This window comes from Alligator sinensis, unplaced genomic scaffold, assembly GCF_000455745.1.
Source record: "Alligator sinensis unplaced genomic scaffold, ASM45574v1 scaffold261_1, whole genome shotgun sequence".
Classification (NCBI taxonomy): domain Eukaryota; kingdom Metazoa; phylum Chordata; order Crocodylia; family Alligatoridae; genus Alligator; species Alligator sinensis.
Genome location: NW_005843171.1, coordinates 94,658 through 105,558, shown reverse-complemented (window position 1 = coordinate 105,558; position 10,901 = coordinate 94,658). Strand labels below are relative to the sequence as shown.

The window sequence follows — 10,901 nt, the reverse complement described above, 5'->3', positions numbered from 1 at the left end:
GCAGAGTTGCAGCCTGCCAGGGGCTGTGAGGAGGCGGAGGAGGGTGGTCAGGCAAGGGGCACCATGTGCATGTACACTTACACATGCACAGGGCTGCCAGGCACCCTGGAGAGCAGCTCCTACAGGTAAGTCTGGCAGGGGAAGTGGGGATTGAGGCCCCCATTGGGAGAGAAGGAGTTGGGCAGCGCTGGGACTGGGGCTGCTGCTCAGCCAGGGTGGTGCATGGGGGCTTGGGGCCGGGCCTCCAATGTGCAGCTGCAGGGCCCCAGCAGGGAGTGGGACGGGGTCGCGGGTGGCTTGTGTACGGGGTGGGGGCTGGGGCCGGCTCCCTGCCGCTGCATGCACTCCTGGGGTGGGGGGAGGTAGGGGGACCCATGCCCCCCCAGATTTGTGCGTGGGGAAGGGGTGGAGGTTGGGCTACCCACTGTGGGTTTGGGCTCCCTGCTGCCTTCCCCGCAGGGTCTCCGCAGCCTGGCGGGTAGGGCCTGGCATGACAGCACAGAGTGGGGCTGAGCAGGGAAACCCCTTGCTGCTGCAAGCCCCATACCACCCTGGCAACGTGCCCCCTGCCCTCCCGGCAGCAGTGGGGGTGGCAGCACAGAGTTGTGCCCCTTGCTGCTGCCACGGGGGCAACTGCGGGGGGGCTCCAGCAGGTCTGAGGAGTTGTGGGTGGGGAGTGACGGCACCACCACACCTTTTATTATATTAGATTGCGATTGAGGCACTGTTAGGCTTTGAAACTTCTTTAAAATTGTAAATATATCAATAAAACATTGTGTTCAATTGATACCTCTCTATATAGCAGTGTTTCATTTTAATTGTGGAGTTTGCGTTTTTTAATCAGAGATGTTGTGATTTTTAAATGGAGAAAACCAGGATCCCTGGTGATGCAGCCATGTTACATTCACCCACCTCCCCACCCTGAATGACCATGTGCCTGTTCCCAGAAGGGCACTGCCTTTGACCTGTCCAGAAGCAAGGCTTAACCCGGTGTGTCTGGAGGGGCATCAGACCAACCCTGCTACTGTGCCCCAGCACACACAGCCAAGGGGATCCTGAGTCACCGGGGAGCAGACTCCCCCTCACCACGACTCGCAGCAGGGGGAGAGTGGTGGAGGAGACCCCTTGGAGAAGGACAGGCAGCCAGAGAGTACACGCAGCTCAACAGCCGAACACAGCCAAGTCCGGGGAGAATGGGAGTGGGGGAGCTGGTGTCACCCTTGTGACAGAGAGCAGAGGATGGGTTGCAGCATGCCTGTTCATCTGCAGGGTGACACCTGGCTCATCTTGCCCCTGTCTGTGCACTGGGGAAAGCCAATCTGGGTTAAACCAGGCTTTGCCTTGAGGAAGGAGTTTACATTGGTCCAGGGAACCAGACTTAACTCTGCCCTGCTCCATCAGACAAACGGGTACCACTTTGCAAGTGTAAATAGACAGTAGAAGCCTGGCACCATCCAGGAAGGGCAGGAAGCCCTGGCTTTACTTCTGAATTGCTTGTGGATCCCAGTCAAGCCACTTCCCTGCTCAGTGCCTCAGTTTCCCCACCTGTGTATTCAGGATGGCGATGCTGCCCCAGCTCCCAGCAGGACCCTGAGGTTGTGTCCAGGGTTTCCCTGCAATGCATCTCAGCTAGGAAAAATGCTCTTGAATCTTGTGCTCGGGGATTTTCCTTGCAGTCTGACTCTGGGGAGTGTGTAAACAAATACTGGAGCACTCAGGAGCCAAGCCATATCACGGCTCACCGTCAGGCAGCTCGGCTAGTGAGGTGGACGTGGGCTCCAGTCTCCCTGGCCTTTGGAATCTCAGGGGCTTTCCCAGCTTTGCCCCCTCCAGGGTATCAGCTCTGTTGTGTAGCAAGGATTCCCACTGCAGGGAAAATCTTGGTCGCTGGCCTAGTCAGGGCTCCGGGCACTGGCACAGGAGGGAGCTCCTTACTCTAAGTTCCTGTGTTTCCCTCCCCTTCCCCTGCCCCAGCTGTCACACATTCTCCTCCAGGCAGCTGGGTCACAAACTATTTATAGAGGGACCACTTTCTGAGCACCCACTCCCTGTTGCAACTAAGCCTCTGGTTTCAGCTGAGTCACAACCTCTCCCCATCCCCCTGCTGCCTCTGCTCCCAAGGGGGTCAAGACACCTGCCCTGGGGTGGGGGCAGGGGGGTGGGGGATCCCCTCTGCTCCAGCTCTCTTTCTGCTGCAGGTTTTAAAGACTGGTTGGGCTCCTTAAGCGCTGGGTAGTTCAAGCAGCTGTCAGAGCCCTGCAATAGGAGCAAGACATGATCCCCCGCCCCACCTTCAAGCCTGCTACCAGACGCAGGAAACAAAGTTTGCTGCAGGCAGGTTTTTTGATGAGGAAAAACCTACCTTGTGGAAACAGATTTGATTTGCTTATCTGTAAAGATCAGCCCAGAGCTTGTCCCCAGTGGGGTGTTGCTACTGAGCAGATTTTAGGTGCTTATAGGCAGGCAGAAATGGGATGAAATGCAAAGGTTGGGGGCTGTCCAGGTGTACAAGGGGAGGAAGAGTAGTATTCCCGGAGCCAGTTTGTGTGACTTGTCCAGTGGCTTGTCCCTATTCAAGGCCAACACCAGTCCATAGCCATTCGGTGTTACTGATTAGGTGACTAGGCACAACTTCTGCTTTTCTTTCCAGTGCTTTAGTGGGGGAATGGGGAGTGGGGCAGAGTAGCAGAGCCATTTAGGTGCCTGGCTTTACCTCCAGAGGAGTGCACTAGAGCCTTGCTCTGGACATGTGTTGCAGGCCTTCTCCACTTGGCATCTGATCCTTGAGGCTGGGGAGTCTAAGGTGCCCAGAGATGACACTAGCTGCATCGATTCCTTGTGAGCTGCTGACTATAGGAGTGGCTTTGCCTTGCCCATGCCCATGCCAGCCTGTTAGACTTAGACAGGCCTTTGGTGCTATCCCTGCAATTCCTGGGATCGCACTCCCAGCTGCCAGTCGCCCACAGCAGTTTGCCTCCACCAGCATCGCTCAGCACCTCCTCACTCCTGCCTTGGCAGAACAGGCACAATAACATCTAGTGGCCGATTCATGCCTTTCAAGGCCAGGAAGAGCCATGAAACATTCTCAGGTGTGGTGGGGGTCCCTCCCAACCCCATGGCTCAGCAGTGACATGTTGATCACCACACCTTTTGGCACTGCTGCTAGCCGCAGGCAATGACAGAGTTAAAATTGGGGTTGTGGGGACAACAGAGATTGATGTTACCCACCTAGCACAGTGTCTGCTTGCATTTGTTGCCCGTTGATTGGGGGACATCTGTTCTCATTGGGCTGCCCTATATACATTTGAGCTTCTGGGATTGACTGTTACTGCAGAATCTGGCCCCCTGAAGGTTGCACCCAGAGCTGGTTTCCCTGTAAAAAGCAGGGAGGCACTTATCTCATCTATATCCCCCACGCTGCACAATGCTACCCACTTAAGCCAGTTTTGCTGAAATGCCATCTGCACACATTTACTCCAAGATGGTGCAGCCATCACATGTATCAGAAAGCTGGTATCCATCTCTTTTGCTCTGAAACCCTTTATGAATCCATAGGCAGTCAGACCGTGAGAGGCCGGTGAGATGGTCCTCCACTCCAGGAGCTACTTCCGTGGGAGCAGACACCACCATCATTGCGACGACTTCCACAACTGGAGCTGCCAGCCCTTCCAATCCAAGAAGTAACTCAGCTGATGCCACTACCAAATCCTTGTCAGCAACCAGCACAACTGAAGCTGGCACTGATGTCATGATGGCATTGCACATGACTGAATCTGCCACCAACTCAAGGCCTGCATCGAGCAAGAATGAACTTACCCCCATGTTCAGGCCAGCAGCCACCATGACTGTAACTAGCTGCCACCTTATCCCATCCATTGTCTACCATGACAGCATCAGGCACAACCTCACCACCAGAAGAAAACCACTCCAGATCTGTGGCCACCATGACTGAAGCTGCCACAGCCTCCACCATCTCCAGACTAGCTGACCCCAACTCCACATATGGATCCATCATGAATGAAGCTGGAACTATGGTAACACCAGCAGTGAACAGGAAGAAACTTGTCACAACTACCTCACTGTCAGTGGCCACCATGACTGAACCTGACTCCTCATCCACACCAGCAGCTACCCAACCTGCTGCAGCTGCCCCTACCTCAGCACCAGCAGCTCCAATCTACACACCCACAACTATCATGACTATACTTCAGTGACCTGCACACCCACAGCCACTGTGACTGTAGGTGCTACCATGCCCATGGCAGTGGCTCTGACAACTGAAGATGAAACCGACTTCAGAGTAGCAACAAACATCTCCACAACAACAGCCCCCAAGTTCATGTCAGAATTTACCACAAATGAAGCTATCAACATCTCTGCACCACTGTCCACTAAAACTGAAATAGCCACAACTTTGATGCTGGCAGCCAGGACATCCGAACCTGCCTCCACCTCCACACTAGGAGCCACCACCACTGAACCTGCCTCAACATCCAACCTGGCAGCCACCATAATGAAAGCTAGTGCCACTTCCATACCAGCAGCCACTCTGAGTACAGGCAGTGCCACATCAGGCCCAGTAGTCACTACAGCTGAAACTCCAATGACCGTTATGGCCACAGATACCGCAACAGCAGCTCCCAGCACATCCACACCAGTGGCCTCCACAACTCCTAGGAAAACAACCTCCAAAGTAGCAATAGCCATCTCCGGAACAACAGCCTTCACCTCCACAAGAGCACCTACCACAACTGAAGCTAGCAATACCTCCACTCCCAGAACCACCAACATTGCTACTACCTCCATACCAACTACCACTAGGACCAAAGCTGCCATCACATCAGCTGCAGCCACAATGACCTCCACAGCCACAGTTGCCATGATAGCAGCAACCACCATGTCCAGAACATTGGCCTCCATTACTGCAGTTGGAACCACCTCCACAGCAGCTACAGCTGTCTCCAGAACAGAAGATCCCAGCTCCACAACAGCAACTACCACTACTGAAGCTGCCAATACCTCCATTCCCAGAGCCACCACGACTGCAGTTCCCAGTATGTCTACACTCACGAAGACGACAACTAGAGTTGGAACCACCTCTGTGGCTGCAAGGATTATCTCCACACCAGCAAACACTCCACACACCTGGCACCACTTCATCACTTCTAGTCACTACCAGTGAAGCTGCCATGACCTCCTTGCCAACCACCACCGAAACCAAAGCTGCCACCACATCAATCCCTCCAGTCACAGCCACTGCAGCCACAATAACTTCCACAGCCACAACAGGAGTGACAACCATGTCTAAACCTGTGGCCTCCACTACTGAAGTTGGAACCAGAACCGTCCGACTAATGACCAGTGCCATATCAGTAGCTACAACAACTGTTCCTGTCCCCTGTAGGCCAGGAACTGCCATGACTGAAGTTGCCAACTTATCCACTGCTGTGCTTAGCTCAGCTGCAGCTGACACCACCTCCATGCTAGCATTCACCATGATTTCATAGATTTCATAGATTTCATAGACATTAGGGCTGGAAGGGACCTTGGAAGATCATCGAGTCCAGCCCCTTGCCCAAAGGGCAGGAAGTCAGCAGGGGCATAGGATCCCAGCAAGATAGACATCCAAATGTCTCTTGAAGGTGTTCAAAGTAGGTGCTTGAATCACCTCTGATGCCAATCTATTCCAGACCTTGGGGGCTCAGACAGTAAAGAAGTTCTCCCTTATGTCCAGCCTGAAACAGTCACAGAGGAGTTTGTGACCGTTTGACCTTGTCATCCCTTGGGGCATTCTGGTGAACAGACGTTCCCCCAGATCCTGATGAGCACCCCTGATAAACTTATAGGTGGCTACCAGATCACCCCTGAGCCTGCGCTTTTCCAGGCTGAAGAGTCCCATAGCTCTCAGCCTCTCATCGTAAGGTCTGCTTTCCTGACCTCTGATCATGCGCATGGTTCTCCTCTGGACTCTCTCAAGCTTCTCCACATCCTTTTTGAATTGTGGAGCCCAAAACTGGACTCAGTACTTCAGCTGCGGCCTCACCAGGGCTGAGTATGACGGGAGAAAGACGTCCTGGGATTTGCTCGAGAAGCATCTATGGATGCAAGCCAGCATTTTGCTTGCATTACTAGCTGCAGCATCACATTGAAGGCTCATGTTAATTCCGTGGTCATTCATGACCCCCAAGTTCCTTTCTTCCAAAGTGCTAGCCAGTGTAGCACTGCCAAACCTATCAGGATACTGCAGGTTTTTCCTCCCAAGGTGAAGAACCTTGTATTTTTCTGTGTTAAATGCCATCAGGTTCTCATCTGCCCATTTCTTGAGCCTGTCGAGGTAAGCCTGGATTGCCCTCCTGTCCTCAGGTGTGGATGCTTTACCCCAGAGTTTGGTGTCGTCGGTGAACTTTGCCAGTCCACTTCTGATACCAATGTCCACATAATTAATGAAGATGTTAAACAATATAGGCCCAAGCACAGAGCCTTGAGGGACCTCACTGGTCACAGGGCACCACGACAATTGACTTCCATCAACCACCACCCTCTGGGTCTGACCATGGAGCCAATTCCCCAGGCAGTGGATCATGGAGAAGTCGAGGCCACAGTTGGCCAGTTTTGCCAAGAGGTGATCATGGGATACCAGGTCGAAGGCTTTTTTAAAGTCAAGATATATGATATCAATTTCTTCCCCCTTGTCCAGGTGATAGGTCACCTGGTTGTAAAAGGAAATAAGATTGGTCAAGCAAGACCTACCTGCAACAAACCTGTGCTGGCTATCCCTCAGGATTTTCCCATCGGCCAGTCTGTTGAGAATGGCCTCTTTGATAATCTTTTCTAGGACCTTCCCTGGGATAGAGGTCAGGCTAATGGGCCTGTAGTTTGCTGGATCCATTTTCCTCCCCTTCTTGAAGATAGGCACCACATTGGCCTTCTTCCAATCTTCGGGCACTTCACCAGAGCACCAGGAGTTCTTGAAGATCTGTGCCAGGGGCTGGGCTGTGATGCTCGCCAGCTCCTTGAGGACCCTGAGGTGTAGATTGTGAGGGCCGGCTGACTTGAAGGTGTCCAGCCTCTCAAGCTGTTCCTTCACAAGGTCAGCATTGATGGAGGGTAAGGAATCTCCCTCACCCAGGCCTTCCTGTCCCGTAATGGGCAGGGGCATCCCTTGGGACTGGTGAAAAACCGACGCAAAGTACACATTTAGCAAGTTGGCTTTTTCCTGGGTGTCAGTTGTCAGATGTCCCATCTGGTTTAGCAGGGGTCCAATGTTGCCCTTGCTTTTCCTCTGGTTTCCCACATATCTGAAAAAGGACTTTTTATTGTCCTTGATACTTGTAGCCAGTGGAGTTCAGTTTCAGCCTTGGCTTTCCTGGTTTGGTCTCTGCAGGTCTGGACCAGTGTAGAATATTCCTCCTTGGAGGTGGATCCCAGCTGCCATCCTTTGTAGGCTTTTCTTTTTAGATGCAGGAGGTCCGCTAGTTCCCTGCAGAGCCAAGGGGGCTGCTGTGCCCTTTTGCTGCCTTTCCTCTGAGATGGGATAGACTTTTCTTGTACATCAAGGATCACTCTCTTGAGGAGCAACCACTCATCCTGAACTCCCCTCCCCTTTGGGCTGAGGCCCTTTAGGACCTCACTGACAAGCCTCCTGAGCTTGTCAAAGACAGCTTTCCTGAGGTCGAGGATGATGATGGAAGCCAGAAGCAGCTCCATGGCAGAGGCCACCCTCACGTGGAACTGACACTTCATTTTCAGTAATGGGGACCACAAATGTAATTGTCACCAGCTCCAGAAGAGCAGCCACCATGACTAAAGGTGTCACAGTCTCGATGCTGGAATCAAGAATGACTGAAACTATCACAACCTCCATACCAGAAGCCTCCACAATGGAAGCACGTGCCTCATCAATGCCGCTAAAAAAATGCAACAGCAGCTGGTACCACCTCCTCATCTACAGCCACTACAACTGAGATTTCTGCCAGCTCCATAACAGCAACCACTAGGTTACAACACACCACAACATCTCTCTTAGCATTCACCACAACAAATGCTACAATGACCTCCACTCCCACAGCTACCATAAGTGCAGCTGTTGCAGTGTCTAAACCAGTAGCTTCCATTACTGCAGTCAGAACCCCCTCCGCCTCCCTAATGACCATCACCACCCCAGCAGGTACCACAGAAGTTCCCACCAGCTCAGGACCAGCAATGAATGAAGTTGCCACCACATCCACTCCAGCACCATCCCCAATGGCAACCGGCAAACTGTTATCTCTAGTAGTCGCAGACCCCAAACTAGCAACCAACACAACTGAAGCAGCTATCCACTCCACAAGAGGAGCCAAAATGACCAAAGATCACACCACCTTCACATTAGTGACAAACTTACCTGCAGCTGGTACTACCAAATCATCTACACCTACCACAACTGAAGCTGCCACCATCTCTATACCAGCAGCCACTACAAGTACAGGTGGTGCCACATCAATCCCAGCAGTCATCACATATGGAACTACAATGACTTCTAGTCCCACAGACACCACAACTGTTGTTCCCAGTGTGCCCACACTTGTGGATACATCAACTGCACTTGAAACCACCTCCACTGCAGCATGGGTTATTTCCACATCAGCAACCAACATAACAGTGGCAAACATCACTCAGCTGGCACTACATCCAGACCAACAGACCCCATGATTAAAGTTCCCACCACCTCCAAATCTGCAGTGAGCACAGTTGAAGTTCCTACCACATCTGGTCCAGCAACCTCCATGACTGAAGCTCCTACTTCATATACTTCATTGCCTACCCCAATGACAGTGTTGCAGGGCACTAAGGCGCCTGCTCCTCTTAGAGCAGAGATTGCCCGGGGAGAGAGCACAAAGAGCCAGATAAGAACCCAGGTGCAGGTTGCCATGACAACCGGTTAATGAGGGAATTGGTCGCACCTGCACCTGGTCAGCTGGCTGGAGGAGGCAGGTCCCTAGGCCCATATAAACCCCAGGGCTGGGACCCGGCAGTTGGTTCCTTACCAGCAGCCGAAGGGGAAGGAGCCTCCAGGAAGGAAGGATGGCCCCAGAGATGTGGTAGCAAACAGATGCACTACCCTTAAAACAAAGGGGACACCAGGAGCCCATAAGGTATCCTTGCCTACTAGGCACTGAGCCTCAGAGAGGGAGTTTTACTCTTTTAAAGAGGCAGAGCATGATGGGAGTTTTGCATTACATTACAGCCCAGGGACTCATGGTGGTTGGCTGTTGTTTGTGTGCTGTCTGATAACACTGGTGGTTTGGGTCAGGCTATTTGGGGAAGGAGGAGGCCTCATTGGGGGGCCCACTGCAGTGTGGGGAACCCTGGCACCAGAGAGGGTGCAGCATTTGGGGGGCACAGACCCTGGCACCAGAGAGGGCACAGACCACGGCGCCGAGGGGCTCAACGACAAGGGCTGAGGCGAGCCCAGCGAAGACAAGGGGTCAAATTATAATGAGGCCTCAGCAGGACAATGCCAGTATCATCTGTGAGGCTTGGGGCGTGGTAAAGGGGTGGTTGGAGCCACGCATATAGCCCATAAGGCTGAGACGCCTTAACCAATAACACCAGCCGATCCACACATTGAGAGAATTGAAGCTGGCGCCCCTCTTGACTGAACATTGCTTTGAAGAAGCCTGCAACTGACCACCACAGTGTGAGTCCAAGTGCCGCAGATAGGTGACTTAGTGGGAATGGTGGGAATGGTGTGTAGTATGTATGGTGTGAATGAGTAAGAGTCATTTTTATATAAGCTGCCAAGTTTGCCTTGGTTGGCCATATATTATGCAATAAACCTTGGTTTGCCAAACCATTTGTCCAACATTGTCAACGAAGTGGAGTCCAGATCTGGCTCCATGGATGTAATTGGAGTCACTCTTAGATTTATTTCCAGATTGCCAAGATCAAGATCTAGCCCCGCCTCCATGGACTTCCTTGCATTGCCCCCATTAAAGAAACATGTCTCTTTGTCTTGTTGCAGATCCAAAGACACCAACTGGGGAGAACCCACACAGCTATCTACGTTGTGAACAGAAGACATGGGGAGATTGGCTCTGCCACAGAGTTGGAGTGTGCCAGGAGGAGTGATAGGACAAGGAGAGTGGGCAAAAGGGGGATACATGGGCTGTGAGCAAGGAGGGCCAAGAAAACCTGCTGACATAGTCCTGTATGAGCAGTCAGTCTTCTTTGATTGGTCCACAACAACTGTATTGTTCCAATTACAAGATGATAATTTCAAAGCTGCCTCAAAATACAAAGGAGTGGGGAGTCACCAGGGTCTCTATCACTGACAGGGGTGTGGGTTAAGAGGAATGGGCATTCTGGGCCTAAGCTAGTATCTTCCTTGCCATTGCAGGGCAGGCTATTGGCGGGGGGCTCTAGGGGATCTTGGTTTTGTGTCTAGGATGTGCTCAGTGACTGTGAGGGCTGGAATGGGTTGACTTTTAGGAATCTTTCTGTTAATGAACACAGGGGCCTGGACTATGACCTGGGAGGCCTCATCCAGACCTGTGCTCCTATCTAACTACTCTGGATATTAAAATGAGGGACTGAGCATTAAAATAAATGAGTGTTAAGTATGTAAATTGCTGAATGTTATTAAATAGAGATGAAGTATTAACATGAATGTGCTACATATCTAAAATGATGTTGATCAGGGATTGAGTAGAAAGCAGGTATATAAGTGTCATGTGTATGAATGCCAGGGATTATAAAATATAGATGTACATTGACATGTACATCATTCTTCAGCTAGGAGCTGTTGGCAGCAGAGACACCCAGGTACAATTAAGTAGCAGCCTGTCTAAAAAAACCCCAAGGTGAGCCAGAAATGCAGCAATTGAACTATGTCACCTGGGTGCCTTTGCTGAGCAATATTC

The 10,901-nt window shown here is 51.9% G+C and overlaps 1 long non-coding RNA gene across 1 annotated transcript; it reads left to right on the top strand.

Annotated features, from left to right (window-relative positions):
- Positions 1 to 8,363: 8,363 nt before the first annotated feature.
- On the top strand, positions 8,364 to 10,602 carry LOC112548441. Its single transcript, XR_003092185.1, has 2 exons — positions 8,364 to 9,679; positions 10,004 to 10,602. It is a non-coding gene; the product is annotated as an uncharacterized LOC112548441 (long non-coding RNA).
- Positions 10,603 to 10,901: the final 299 nt, after the last annotated feature.